Raw genomic sequence first — 14,138 nt, forward strand, 5'->3', positions numbered from 1 at the left:
CCCTCCATACCAGGCAACATTCTGGTAAATCTCTTCTGCACCCTCTCTAAAGCCTCCACATCCTTCTGGTAGTGTGGCGACCAGAATTGAACACTATACTCCAAGTGTGGCCTAACTAAGGTTCTATACAGCTGCAACATGACTTGCCAATTCTTATACTCAATGCCCCGGCCAATGAAGGCAAGCATGCCGTATGCCTTCTTGACTACCTTCTCCACCTGTGTAGCCCCTTTCAGTGATCGGTGGACCTGTACTCCTAGATCTCTTTGACTTTCAAAGTTCTCTCACTCGCTCTCCCTCTTTCTCTCCCTCTTTCTCTCCCTCTTTCTCTCCCTCTTTCTCTCCCTCTTTCTCTCCCTCTTTCTCTCCCTCTTTCTCTCCCTCTTTCTCTCCCTCTTTCTCGCCCTCTTTCTCGCCCTCTTTCTCGCCCTCTTTCTCTACCCCTTTCTCGCCCTCTTTCTCTCCCTCATTCGCTCTCTCCCTCTCGCTCCCTCTCCCTCTTTTGCTCACTGTCTCTCCCTCTTTCTCTTGTTCTCGTCCGCTTTCTCTCGGTCTCTCCCTCTTTCTCTCGCTCTCGCACTCTTTCTCTCGCTCTCTCCCTCTTTCTCTCGCTCTCGCACTCTTTCTCTCACTCTCACCCTCTTTCTCGCTCTCTCTCCCTCTTTCTCTCGCTCTCTCTCCCTCTTTCTCTTGCTCTCTAGCTCTTTCGCTCTCTCTCTTTCTCTCACTCTTTCACCCTCTTTCTCTCGCTCTCTCCCTCTTTCTCCCTCGCTCGCTCTTTCTCTCGCCCTCTCCCTCTTTCAATCTCTCTCCCTCTTTCTCTCGCTCTCCTTTTTCTCGCTCTCTCCCTCTTTCTCTCGCTCTCTCCCTCTTTCTCTCGCTCTCACACTCTCTCACACTCCCTCTTTCTCACTCTCGCTCTCTCCCTCTTTCTCTCGCTCTCTCTCGCGCTCGCTCTCCCTCTTTCACGCGCTCTCTCTCCCTCTTTCTCTCGCTCTCTCACTCTTTCTCTCGCTCTCTCCCTCTTTCGCTCGCTCTCTCTCCCTCTTTCTCTCACTCCCTCTTCCTCTCGCTCCCTCTTCTCTCCCTCTTTCTCTCGCTCTCTCCCTCTTTCTCTCGCTCTCTCCCTCTTTCTCTCGGTCTCTTCCTCTTTCACTCGCTCTCTCTTCCTCTTTCTCTCGCTCTCTCTTCCTCTTTCTCTCGCTCTCTCTTCCTCTTTCTCTCGCTCTCCCTCTTTCTCTCGCTCTCTCTCCCTCTTTCTCTCGCTCTCTCTCACTCTTTCTCTCGCTCTCTCTCACTCTTTCTCTCACTCTCCCTCTTTCTCTCGCACGCTCTGCCTCTTTCTCTCCCTCTCTCTCTTTTTTTCTCTCGCTCCCACTCGCTCTTTCTCTCCCTCTCTCTCCCTCTTTCGCTCTCTTTCTCTCGCTCTCTCCCTCTTTCCCTCGCTCTCTCCTTTCTCTCGCTCTCTCCTTTCTCTCGCTTTCTCTCGCTCGCTCCCTCTTTCTCTCGCTCCCTCTCGCTCTCTCCCTCTTTCTCTCGCACTCTCTCCCTCTTTCTCTCCCTCTTTCTCTCACTCGCTCTCCCTCTTTCTCTCCCTCTTTCTCTCCCTCTTTCTCTACCCCTTTCTCTACCCCTTTCTCGCCCTCTTTCTCTCCCTCATTCGCTCTCTCCCTCTCCCTCTTTTGCTCACTGTCTCTCCCTCTTTCTCTTGTTCCCGTCCGCTTTCTCTCGCTCTCTCCCTCTTTCTCTCGCTCTCACACTCTTTCTCTCACTCTCTCCCTCTTTCTCTTGCTCTCGAGCTCTTTCGCTCTCTCTCTTTCTCTCACTCTTTCGCCCTCTTTCTCTCGCTCTCTCCCTCTTTCTCCCTCGCTCGCTCTTCCTCTCGCCCTCTCCCTCTTTCAATCTCTCTCCCTCTTTCTCTCACTCTCCTTTTTCTCGCTCTCTCCCTCTTTCTCTCGCTCTTTCCCTCTTTCTCTCGCTCTCACACTCTTTCTCTCACACTCCCTCTTTCTCACTCTCGCTCTCCCTCTTTCTCTCGCTCTCTCTCCCTCTTTCTCTCTCTCGCGCTCGCTCTCCCTCTTTCACGCGCTCTCTCTCCCTCTTTCTCTCGCTCTCTCACTCTTTCTCTCGCTCTCTCCCTCTTTCGCTCGCTCTCTCTCCCTCTTTCTCTCACTCCCTCTTTCTCTCGCTCCCTCTTATTCTCTCCCTCTTTCTCTCGCTCTCTCCCTCTTTCTCTCGCTCTCTCCCTCTTTCTCTTGCTCTCTCCCTCTTTCGCTCTCTCTTCCTCTTTCTCTCGCTCTCTCTTCCTCTTTCTCTCGCTCTCTCTTCCTCTTTCTCTCGCTCTCCCTCTTTCTCTCGCTCTCTCTCCCTCTTTCTCTCGCTCTCTCTTCCTCTTTCTCTCGCTCTCCCTCTTTCTCTCGCTCTCTCCCTCTTTCTCTACCTCTTTCTCCCCCTCCTTCTCTCGCTCTCTCCCTCTCGCTCCATCTCCCTCTTTTGCTCGCTCTCTCTCTCCCTCTTTCTCTCGCGCTCTCTCCCTATTTCTCTCGCTCTCTCTCCCTCTTTCTCTCGCTCTCTCTCCCTCTTTCTCTCCCTCTTTCTCTCGCTTTCTCTCCTTCTTTCTCTCGCTCTCTCTACCTCTTTCCCACGCTCTGCCATGCTCTCTCCCTCGCTCACTCCCTCTTTCACATCCCTCTTGCTCGCCCTCTTTCTCACCCTCTTTCTCTCCCTCTTTCTCTCCCTCATTCGCTCTCTCCCTCTCGCTCTCTCTCCCTCTTTCTCTCGCTCTCTCTTCCTCTTTCTCTCTCTCTCTCCCTCTCTCTCCCTCTTTCTCTCGCTCTCTCCTTTCTGTCGCTGTCTCCTTTCTGTCGCTGTCTCTCCTTTTTCTCCCTCTCTCCTTTCCCTCTCTCTCCTTTCTCTCCCTCTCTCTCCTTTCTCTCCCTCTTTCTCTCGCACTCTCCCTCTTTCTCTCGCGCTCTCTCTCCACCTTTCTCTCGCTCTCTCTCCCTCTTTCTCTCGCTCTCTCTCCCCCTTTCTCTCGCTCTCTCTCCCTCTTTCTCTCTCTCTCCCTCTTTCTCTCGCTCTCTATCCCTCTTTCTCTCGCTCTCTCTCCCTCTTTCTCTCGCTCTCTCTCCCTCTTTCTCTCGCTCTCTCTTACTCTTTCTCTCGCTCTCTCGTCCTCTTTCTCTCGCTCTCTCTCCCTCTTTCTCTCGCTCAACCCCTTTCTCTCGCTCTCTCTCGCTCTTTCTCTCTCTCTCCCTCTTTCTCTCGCTCTCTCTATCGCTCTCTCTCCCTCTTTCTCTCGCTCTCTCCCTGTTTCCCTCGCTCTCTCCCTCTTTCTCTCGCTCTCTCTCCCTCTTTCTCTCGCTCTCTCTCCCTCTTTCTCTCGCTCTCTCTCCCTCTTTCTCTCGCTCTCTCTCCCTCTTTCTCTCGCTCTCTCTCCCTCTTTCTCTCGCTCTCTCTCCCTCTTTCTCTCGCTCTCTCTCCCTCTCTCTCGCTTACTATTTCTCTCGCTCTCTCGTCCTCTTTCTCTCGCTCTCTCTCCCTCTTTCTCTTAATCTCACCCTCTTTCTCTTGCTTTCTCTCCTTTCTCGCTCTCACTCTCTCCCTCTTTCTCTCGCTCTCTCTCCCTCTTTCTGTCGCTCTCCCTCCCTCTTTCTGTCGCTCTCTCTCCCTCTTTCTCTCGCTCTCCCCCTCTTTCTCTCCCTCTCCATCTTTCTCTCGCTCTCTCTCCCTCTTAATCTCGCGCTCTCTGCCTCATTCTCTCTCTCTCTCGCTGTTCTCTCGCTCTCTCCCTCTTTCAATCTCTCTCCTTCTTTCTCTCTCTCTCTCCTTTTTCTCGCTCTCTCCCTCTTGTTTTCCCTCTCTCTCCTTGTTTCTCTCTCTCTCCCTCTTTCACTCTCTCCTTTTTCTCGATCTCTCCCTCTTTTTCTCCCTCTCTCCCTGTTCATCTCTCTCCCTCTTTCTCTCTCTCTCTCTTTCTCTCGCTCCATCTCTTTTCGCTCTCTCACTCTTTCTCTCGCTCTCTCCCTCTTTCCCTCGCTCTCTCTCCCTCTTTTTCTCTCGCTCTCTTCCCTCTTTCTCTCACTCTCCCTCTTTCTCTCGCGCGCTCTGCCTCTTTCTCTCCCTCTCTCTTTCTCTCGCTCCCACTCGCTCTTTCTCTCCCTCTCCCTCTTTCGCTCTCTACCTCTTTCTCTCCCTCTCTCTCCCTCTTTCTCTTCCTCTCTGTCCCTCTTTCTCTCGCTCTGTCCCTCTTTCTCTCGCTCTGTCCCTCTCTCTCGCTCTGTCCCTCTTTCTCTCGCTCTGTCCCTCTTTCTCTCGCTCTGTCCCTCTTTCTCTCGCTCTGTCCCTCTTTCTCTCGCTCTGTCCCTCTTTCTCTCGCTCCCACTCTCTCTTTCTCTCGCTCTCTCCCTCTTTCTCTCGCTCTCTCTCCCTCTTTCACTCGCTCTCCCTCGCTCTCTCCCTCTTTCTCTCACACTCCCACTTTCTCTCGCTCTCTCTCCCTCGTTCTCTCGCTCTCTCTCCCTCTTTCTCTCGCGCTCTCTCTCCCTCTTTCTCTCGTTCTCTCTCACTCTTTCTCTCGCTCTCTCCCCCTCTTTCTCTTGCTCTCTCTTCCTCTTGCTCTCGCTCTCTCTCCCTCTTTCTCTCGCGCTCTCTCCCTCTTTCTCTCGCTTTCTCTCCCTCTTTCTCTCGTTCTCTCTCACTCTTTCTCTCGCTCTCTCCCCCTCTTTCTCTTGCTCTCTCTTCCTCTTTCTCTCGCTCTCTCTCCCTCTTTCTCTCGCGCTCTCTCTCCCTCTTTCTCTCGCGCTCTCTCTCCCTCTTTCTCTCGCTCTCTCTTCCTCTTTCTCTCGCTCTCTCTTCCTCTTTCTCTCGCTCTCTCTTCCTCTTTCTCTCGCTCTCCCTCTTTCTCTCGCTCTCTCCCTCTTTCTCTACCTCTTTCTCTCCCTCTTTCTCTCGCTCCCTCTCCCTCTTTCTCTCGCTCTCTCCCTCTCGCGCTCTCTCCCTCTTTCTCTCGCTCTCTCTCCCTCTTTCTCTCGCTCTCTCCCTCTATCTCTCCCTCTTTCTCTCGCGCTCTCTTCCTCTTTCTCTCGCTCTCTCTTCCTCTTTCTCTCGCTCTCCCTCTTTCTCTACCTCTCTCCCTCTTTCTCTACCTCTTTCTCTCTCGCTCTCTCCCTCTCGCTCCCTCTCCCTCTTTCTCTCACTCTCTCTCCCTCTTTCTCTCGCTCTCTCCCTCTTTCTCTCGCTCTCTCTCCCTCTTTCTCTCGCTTTCTCTCCTTCTTTCTCTCGCTCTCTCTACCTCTTTCCCGCGCTTTCCCTCGCTCTCTCCCTCGCTCTCTCCCTCGCTCTCTCCCTCGCTCTCTCCCTCGCTCTCTCCCTCGCTCTCTCCCTCGCTCTCTCCCTCGCTCTCTCCCTCGCTCTCTCCCTCGCTCTCTCCCTCGCTCTCTCCCTCGCTCTCTCCCTCGCTCTCTCCCTCGCTCTCTCCCTCGCTCTCTCCCTCTTTCACATCCCTCTTTCACATCCCTCTTTCACATCCCTCTTTCACATCCCTCTTTCACATCCCTCTTTCACATCCCTCTTTCTCGCCCTCATTCGCTCTCTCCCTCTCGCTCCATCTCCCTCTTTTGCTCACTCTCCCTCCCTCCTTCTCTCGCTCTCTCTTCCTCTTTCTCTCGCTCTCTCTCCCTCTCTCCCTCTTTTTCTCGCTCTCTCTCCCTCTTTCTCTCGCTGTCTCCTTTCTGTCGCTGTCTCTCCTTTCTCTCCCTCTCTCTCCTTTCTCTCCCTCTCTCTCCTTTCTCTCCCTCTCTCTCCCTCTTTCTCTCACTCTCTCTCGGCCTTTCTCTCTCCCTCTTTCTCTCGCTCTCTCTCCCTCTTTCTCTCGCTCTCTCTCCCTCTTTCTCTCGCTCTCTCTCCCTCTTTCTCTCGCTCTCTCTCCCTCTTTCTCTCGCGCTCTCTCTTACTCTTTCTCTCGCTCTCACTCCCTCTTTCTCTCGCTCTCACTCCCTCTTTCTCTCGCTCTCACTCCCTCTTTCTCTCGCCCTCTCCCTCTTTCAATCTCTCTCCTTTTTCTCTCTCTCTCCTTTTTCTCTTGCTCTCTCCATCTTTCTCTCGCTCTCTCTCCCTCTTTCTCTCGCTCTCGCTCCCAATTACTCTCACACTCCCTCTTTCTCACTCTCGCTCTCCCTCTTTCTCTCGCTCTCTCTCCCTCTTTCTCTTGCTCTCTCTCGCGCTCTCTCTCCCTCTTTCTCTCACGCGCTCTGCCTCTTTCTCTCCCTCTCTCTCTCTTTTTCTCTCGCTCTTTCTCTTCCTCTCTCTCCCTCTTTCTCTTACTCTCTGTCCCTCTTTTTCTCGCTCTGTCCCTCTTTCTCTCGCTCCCACTCCCTCTTTCTCTTGCTCTCTCCCTCTCTCTCTCTCTCTCTCCCTCTTTCTCTCTCTCTCTCCCTCTTTCTCTCGCTCTCTCTCCCTCTTTCACTCGCTCTCCCTCGCTCTCTCGCTCTCTCCCTCTTTCTCTCACTCTCCCACTTTCTCTTGCTCTCCCTCGTTCTCTCGCTCTCTCCCTCTTTCTCTCGCTCTGTCCCTCTTTCTCTCGCTCTGTCCCTCTTTCTCTCGCTCTGTCCCTCTTTCTCTCGCTCTGTCCCTCTTTCTCTCTCCCTCTTTCTCTCGCGCTCTCTCCCTCTTACACTCGCTCTCCCTTGCTCTCTCGCTCTCTCCCTCTTTCTCTCGCTCTCACTCCCTCTTTCTCTCGCTCTCTCCCTCTTTCTCTCTCTCCCTCTTTCTCTCGCTCTCTCTCCCTCTTACACTCGCTCTCCCTTGCTCTCTCGCTCTCTCCCTCTTTCTCTCACTCTCCCACTTTCTCTCGCTCTCTCCCTCGTTCTCTCGCTCTCTCTCCCTCTTTATCTCGCGCTCTCTCCCTCTTTCGCTCTCTACCTCTTTCGCTCCCTCTCTCCCTCTTTCTCTTCCTCTCTGTCCCTCTTTCTCTTCCTCTCTGTCCCTCTTTCTCTCGCTCTGTCCCTCTTTCTCTCGCTCTCACTCCCTCTTTCTCTCGCTCTCTCCCTCATTCTCTCGCTCTTTCGCTCTCTCCCTCTTTCCCTCACTCTCTCTTCCTCCTTCTCTCGCTCTCTCCCTCTTTTTCTCTCGCTCTCTCTTGCTCTTTCTCTTGCTTTCCACCTTTCTATTGCTCTCCATCTTTCTCGCGCTCTCGCCCTCTTTTGCTGTCTCCCCCTCTTTCTCTCGCTCTCTCTCCTTTCGCTCTCTCCCTCTTTCTCTCTCTCCCTCTTTCTCTCTCTCCCTCTTTCTCTTGCTCTCCCTCTTTCTCTCGCTCTCTCTTACTCTTTCTCTCGCTCTCTCTCCCTCTATCTCTCGCTCTCTCTCCCTCTTTCTCTCGCTCTCTCGTCCTCTTTCTCTCGCTCTCTCGTCCTCTTTCTCTCGCTCCCTCTCCCTCTTTTGCTCACTTTCCCTCCCTCTTTCTCGCGCTCTCTCTTCCTCTTTCTCTCGCTCTCTCTCCCTCCCTCTCCCTCTTTCTCTCGCTCTCTCCTTTCTGTCGCTGTCTCTCCTTTTTCTCCCTCTCTCTCCTTTCTCTCCCTCTCTCTCCTTTCTCTCGCTCTCTCTCCCTCTTTCTCTCGCGCTCTCCCTCTTTCTCTCGCGCTCTCTCTCCCTCTTTCTCTCGCTCTCTCTCCCTCTTTCTCTCGCTCTCTCTCCCTCTTTCTCTCGCTCTCTCTCCCCCTTTCTCACACTCTCTCTCCCTCTTTCTCTCGCTCTCTCTCCCTCTTTCTCTCGCTCTCTCTCCCTCTTTCTCTCGCTCTCTCTCCCTCTTTCTCTCGCTCTCTCTTACTCTTTCTCTCGCTCTCTCGTCCTCTTTCTCTCGCTCTCTCGCCCTCTTTCTCTCGCTCTCTCCCTCTTTCTCTCGCTCTATCTCCCTCTTTCTCTCGCTCTCTCTCCCTCTTTCTCTCGCGCTCTCTCCCTCTTTCTCTTGCTCTCTCTCCCTCTTTCTCTCGCTCTCTCTTACTATTTCTCTCCCTCTCTCTCCCTCTTTCTCTCACGCTCTCCCTCTTTCTCTCGCGCTCTCTTTCCACCTTTCTCTCGCTCTCTCCCCCGCTCTCTCTCGCTCTCTCTCCCTCTTTCTCTCGCGCTCTCTCTCCACCTTTCTCTCGCTCTCTCTCCCTCTTTCTCTCACTCTCTCTCGGCCTTTCTCTTGCTCTCTCTCCCTCTTTCTCTCTCCCTCTTTCTCTCGCTCTCTCTTACTCTTTCTCTCGCTCTCTCTCCCTCTTTCTCTCGCTCTCCCTCTTTCTCTCGCTCTCTCTCCCTCTTTCTCTCGCTCTCTCTTACTCTTTCTCTCGCTCTCACTCCCTCTTTCTCTCGCTCTCACTCCCTCTTTCTCTCGCTCTCACTCCCTCTTTCAATCTCTCTCCTTTTTCTCTCTCTCTCCTTTTTCTCTCGCTCTCTCTCCCTCTTTCTCTCACTCTCGCTCCCAATTACTCTCACACTCCCTCTTTCTCACTCTCGCTCTCCCTCTTTCTCTCGCTCTCTCTCCCTCTTTCTCTTGCTCTCTCTCGCGCTCGCTCTCCCTCTTTCACGCGCTCTCTCTCCCTCTTTCTCTCACGCGCTCTGCCTCTTTCTCTCCCTCTCTCTCTCTTTTTCTCTCGCTCTTTCTCTTCCTCTCTCTCCCTCTTTCTCTTACTCTCTGTCCCTCTTTTTCTCGCTCTGTCCCTCTTTCTCTCGCTCCCACTCCCTCTTTCTCTTGCTCTCTCCCTCTCTCTCTCTCTCTCTCCCTCTTTCTCTCTCTCTCTCCCTCTTTCTCTCGCTCTCTCTCCCTCTTTCACTCGCTCTCCCTCGCTCTCTCGCTCTCTCCCTCTTTCTCTCGCTCTCCCTCGTTCTCTCGCTCTCTCCCTCTTTCTCTCGCTCTGTCCCTCTTTCTCTCGCTCTGTCCCTCTTTCTCTCGCTCTGTCCCTCTTTCTCTCGCTCTGTCCCTCTTTCTCTCTCCCTCTTTCTCTCGCGCTCTCTCCCTCTTACACTCGCTCTCCCTTGCTCTCTCGCTCTCTCCCTCTTTCTCTCACTCTCCCACTTTCTCTCGCTCTCTCCCTCGTTCTCTCGCTCTCTCTCCCTCTTTATCTCGCGCTCTCTCCCTCTTTCGCTCTCTACCTCTTTCGCTCCCTCTCTCCCTCTTTCTCTTCCTCTCTGTCCCTCTTTCTCTTCCTCTCTGTCCCTCTTTCTCTCGCTCTGTCCCTCTTTCTCTCGCTCTCACTCCCTCTTTCTCTCGCTCTCTCCCTCATTCTCTCGCTCTTTCGCTCTCTCCCTCTTTCCCTCACTCTCTCTTCCTCCTTCTCTCGCTCTCTCCCTCTTTTTCTCTCGCTCTCTCTTGCTCTTTCTCTTGCTTTCCACCTTTCTATTGCTCTCCATCTTTCTCGCGCTCTCGCCCTCTTTTGCTGTCTCCCCCTCTTTCTCTCGCTCTCTCTCCTTTCGCTCTCTCCCTCTTTCTCTCTCTCCCTCTTTCTCTCTCTCCCTCTTTCTCTTGCTCTCCCTCTTTCTCTCGCTCTCTCTTACTCTTTCTCTCGCTCTCTCTCCCTCTTTCTCTCGCTCTCTCTCCCTCTTTCTCTCGCTCTCTCGTCCTCTTTCTCTCGCTCTCTCGTCCTCTTTCTCTCGCTCCCTCCCTCTTTTGCTCACTTTCCCTCCCTCTTTCTCGCGCTCTCTCTTCCTCTTTCTCTCGCTCTCTCTCCCTCCCTCTCCCTCTTTCTCTCGCTCTCTCTCCCTCTTTCTCTCGCTCTCTCCTTTCTGTCGCTGTCTCTCCTTTTTCTCCCTCTCTCTCCTTTCTCTCCCTCTCTCTCCTTTCTCTCGCTCTCTCTCCCTCTTTCTCTCGCGCTCTCCCTCTTTCTCTCGCGCTCTCTCCCTCTTTCTCTCGCTCTCTCTCCCCCTTTCTCACACTCTCTCTCCCTCTTTCTCTCGCTCTCTCTCCCTCTTTCTCTCGCTCTCCCTCTTTCTCTTGCTCTCTCTCCCTCTTTCTCTCGCTCTCTCCCTCTTTCTCTCGCTCTCTCTCCCTCTTTCTCTCGCGCTCTCTCCCTCTTTCTCTTGCTCTCTCTCCCTCTTTCTCTCGCTCTCTCTTACTATTTCTCTCGCTCTCTCGTCCTCTTTCTCTCACTCTCTCTCCCTCTTTCTCTTGCTCTCTCCCTCTTTCTCTTAACCTCACCCTCTTTCTCTCGTTTTCTCTCCTTTCTCGCTCTCGCTCTCTCTCCCTCTTTCTCTCGCTCTCTCGTCCTCTTTCTCTCGCTCTCTCGCCCTCTTTCTCTCGCTCTCCCCCTTTCTCTCGCTCTCTCTCCCTCTTTCTCTCGCTCTCTCTCCCTCTTTCTCTCGCTCTCTCCCTCTTTCTCTCGCTCTCTCCCTCTTTCTCTCGCTCTCTCCCTCTTTCTCTCGCTCTCTCTCCCTCTTTCTCTCGCTCTCTCTCCCTCTTTCTCTCGCTCTCTCTCCCTCTTTCTCTCGCTCTCTCTCCCTCTTTCTCTCGCTCTCTCTCCCTCTTTCTCTCGCTCTCTCTCCCTCTTTCTCTCGCTCTCTCTCCCTCTTTCTCTCGCTCTCTCTCACTATTTCTCTCGCTCTCTCTCCCTCTTTCTCTCGCTCTCTCTTACTATTTCTCTCGCTCTCTCGTCCTCTTTCTCTCACTCTCTCACTCTCTCACCCTCTTTCTCTCGCTTTCTCTCCTTTCTCGCTCTCGCTCTCTCTCCCTCTTTCTCTCGCTCTCTCTCCCTCTTTCTGTCGCTCTCTCCCCCACTTTCCCTCGTTCTCTCTCCCTCTTTCTCTCGCTCTCTCCCTCTTTCTCTCGCTCTCTCCCTCTTTCTCTCCCTCTCCATCTTTCTCTCGCTCTCTCTCTTTCTCTCGCGCTCTCTGCCTCATTCTCTCTCTCTCTCGCTGTTCTCTCGCTCTCTCCCTCTTTCAATCTCTCTCCTTCTTTCTCTCTCTCCTTCTTCTCGCACTCTCCCTCTTGTTTTCCCTCTCTCCTTGTTTCTCTCTCTCTCCCTCTTTCTCTCTCTCCTTTTTCTCGCTCTCTCCCTCTTTTTCTCCCTCTCTCCCTGTTTCTCTCTCTCTCCCTCCCTCTTCCTCTCGCTCTCTCCATCTTTCTCTCGCTCCATCTCTTTTCGCTCTCTCACTCTTTCTCTTGCTCTCTCCCTCTTTCCCTCGCTCTCTCTCCCTCTTTTTCTCTCGCTCTCTTCCCTCTTTCTCTCACTCTCCCTCTTTCTCTCGCACGCTCTGCCTCTTTCTCTCCCTCTCTCTCTCTTTTTCTCTCGCTCCCACTCGCTCTTTCTCTCCCTCTCTCTCCCTCTTTCGCTCTCTACCTCTTTCTCTCCCTCTCTCTCCCTCTTTCTCTTCCTCTCTCTCCCTCTTTCTCTCACTCTGTCCCTCTTTCTCTCGCTCTGTCCCTCTTTCTCTCGCTCTGTCCCTCTTTCTCTCCCTCTGTCCCTCTTTCTCTCACTCTCACTCCCTCTTTCTCTCGCTCTCTCTCCCTCTTTCTCTCGCTCTCTCTCCCTCTTTCTCTCGCTCTCTCTCCCTCTTTCTCTCCCTCTGTCCCTCTTTCTCTCACTCTCACTCCCTCTTTCTCTCGCTCTCTCTCCCTCTTTCTCTCGCTCTCTCTCCCTCTTTCTCTCGCTCTCTCTCCCTCTTTCTCTCACTCTCCCACTTTCTCTCGCTCTCTCCCTCGTTCTCTCGCTCTCTCTCCCTCTTTATCTCGCGCTCTCTCCCTCTTTCGCTCTCTACCTCTTTCGCTCCCTCTCTCCCTCTTTCTCTTCCTCTCTGTCCCTCTTTCTCTTCCTCTCTGTCCCTCTTTCTCTCGCTCTGTCCCTCTTTCTCTCGCTCTCACTCCCTCTTTCTCTCGCTCTCTCCCTCTTTCTCTCCCTCATTCTCTCGCTCTTTCGCTCTCTCCCTCTTTCCCTCACTCTCTCTTCCTCCTTCTCTCGCTCTCTCCCTCTTTTTCTCTCGCTCTCTCTTGCTCTTTCTCTTGCTTTCCACCTTTCTATTGCACTCCATCTTTCTCGCGCTCTCGCCCTCTTTTGCTGTCTCCCCCTCTTTCTCTCGCTCTCTCTCCTTTCGCTCTCTCCCTCTTTCTCTCTCTCCCTCTTTCTCTTGCTCTCCCTCTTTCTCTCGCTCTCTCTTACTCTTTCTCTCGCTCTCTCTCCCTCTTTCTCTCGCTCTCTCTCCCTCTTTCTCACGCTCTCTCGTCCTCTTTCTCTCGCTCTCTCGTCCTCTTTCTCTCGCTCCCTTTCCCTCTTTTGCTCACTTTCCCTCCCTCTTTCTCTCGCTCTCTCTTCCTCTTTCTCTCGCGCTCTCTCTCCCTCCCTCTCCCTCTTTCTCTCGCTCTCTCTCCCTCTTTCTCTCGCTCTCTCCTTTCTGTCGCTGTCTCTCCTTTTTCTCCCTCTCTCTCCTTTCTCTCCCTCTCTCTCCTTTCTCTCGCTCTCTCTCCCTCTTTCTCTCGCGCTCTCCCTCTTTCTCTCGCGCTCTCTCTCCACCTTTCTCTCGCTCTCTCTCCCTCTTTCTCTCGCTCTCTCTCCCCCTTTCTTACACTCTCTCTCCCTCTTTCTCTCTCCCTCTTTCTCTCGCTCTCTCTCCCTCTTTCTCTCGCTCTCCCTCTTTCTCTTGCTCTCTCTTCCTCTTTCTCTCGCTCTCTCTTACTCTTTCTCTCGCTCTCTCGTCCTCTTTCTCTCGCTCTCTCGCCCTCTTTCTCTCGCTCTATCTCCCTCTTTCTCTCGCTCTCTCTCCCTCTTTCTCTCGCGCTCTCTCCCTCTTTCTCTTGCTCTCTCTCCCTCTTTCTCTCGCTCTCTCTTACTATTTCTCTCGCTCTCTCGTCCTCTTTCTCTCACTCTCTCTCCCTCTTTCTCTTGCTCTCTCCCTCTTTCTCTTAATCTCACCCTCTTTCTCTTGTTTTCTCTCCTTTCTCGCTCTCGCTCTCTCTCCCTCTTTCTCTCGCTCTCTCGTCCTCTTTCTCTCGCTCTCTCGCCCTCTTTCTCTCGCTCTCCCCCTTTCTCTCGCTCTCTCTCCCTCTTTCTCTCGCTCTCTCTCCCTCTTTCTCTCGCTCTCTCCCTCTTTCTCTCGTTCTCTCTCCCTCTTTCTCTCGCTCTCTCTCCCTCTTTCTCTCGCTCTCTCTCCCTCTTTCTCTCGCTCTCTCTCCCTCTTTCTCTCGCTCTCCCTCTTTCTCTCGCTCTCCCTCTTTCTCTCGCTCTCTCTCACTATTTCTCTCGCTCTCTCGTCCTCTTTCTCTCGTTCTCTCTCCCTCTTTCTCTCGCTCTCTCTTACTATTTCTCTCGCTCTCTCGTCCTCTTTCTCTCACTCTCTCACTCTCTCACCCTGTTTCTCTCGCTTTCTCTCCTTTCTCGCTCTCGCTCTCTCTCCCTCTTTCTCTCGCTCTCTCTCCCTCTTTCTGTCGCTCTCTCCCCCACTTTCCCTCGTTCTCTCTCCCTCTTTCTCTCGCTCTCTCCCTCTTTCAATCTCTCTCCTTTCTCTCTCTCTCTCCTTTTTCTCGCTCTCTCCCTCTTTTTCTCCCTCTCTCCCTGTTTCTCTCTCTCTCCCTCCCTCTTCCTCTCGCTCTCTCCATCTTTCTCTCGCTCCATCTCTTTTCGCTCTCTCACTCTTTCTCTTGCTCTCTCCCTCTTTCCCTCGCTCTCTCTCCCTCTTTTTCTCTCGCTCTCTTCCCTCTTTCTCTCACTCTCCCTCTTTCTCTCGCACGCTCTGCCTCTTTCTCTCCCTCTCTCTCTCTTTTTCTCTCGCTCCCACTCGCTCTTTCTCTCCCTCTCTCTCCCTCTTTCGCTCTCTACCTCTTTCTCTCCCTCTCTCTCCCTCTTTCTCTTCCTCTCTCTCCCTCTTTCTCTCACTCTGTCCCTCTTTCTCTCGCTCTGTCCCTCTTTCTCTCGCTCTGTCCCTCTTTCTCTCCCTCTGTCCCTCTTTCTCTCGCTCTCACTCCCTCTTTCTCTCGCTCTCTCTCCCTCTTTCTCTCGCTCTCTCTCCCTCTTTCTCTCGCTCTCTCTCCCTCTTTCTCTTGCTCTCCCCCTCTTTCTCTTAATCTCACCCTCTTTCTCTCGCTTTCTCTCCTTTCTCGCTCTCGCTCTCTCCCTCTTTCTCTCGCTCTCTCTCCCTCTTTCTGTCGCTCTCCCACTTTCTCTCGTTCTCTCTCC

General features: G+C 53.3%; 2 pseudogenes; both read right to left on the reverse strand.

Annotated features, from left to right (window-relative positions):
- Positions 1–909: 909 nt before the first annotated feature.
- LOC140400222 (uncharacterized) lies at positions 910–1,748 on the reverse strand (annotated as a pseudogene).
- An 8,580-nt stretch (positions 1,749–10,328) lies between these two features.
- LOC140400223 (uncharacterized) lies at positions 10,329–11,141 on the reverse strand (annotated as a pseudogene).
- Between the last annotated feature and the right edge of the window lie 2,997 nt (positions 11,142–14,138).

The sequence above is a fragment of the Scyliorhinus torazame genome, chromosome 24 (genome assembly GCF_047496885.1).
Source record: "Scyliorhinus torazame isolate Kashiwa2021f chromosome 24, sScyTor2.1, whole genome shotgun sequence".
In the NCBI taxonomy this organism is placed as follows: Eukaryota; Metazoa; Chordata; class Chondrichthyes; order Carcharhiniformes; family Scyliorhinidae; genus Scyliorhinus; species Scyliorhinus torazame.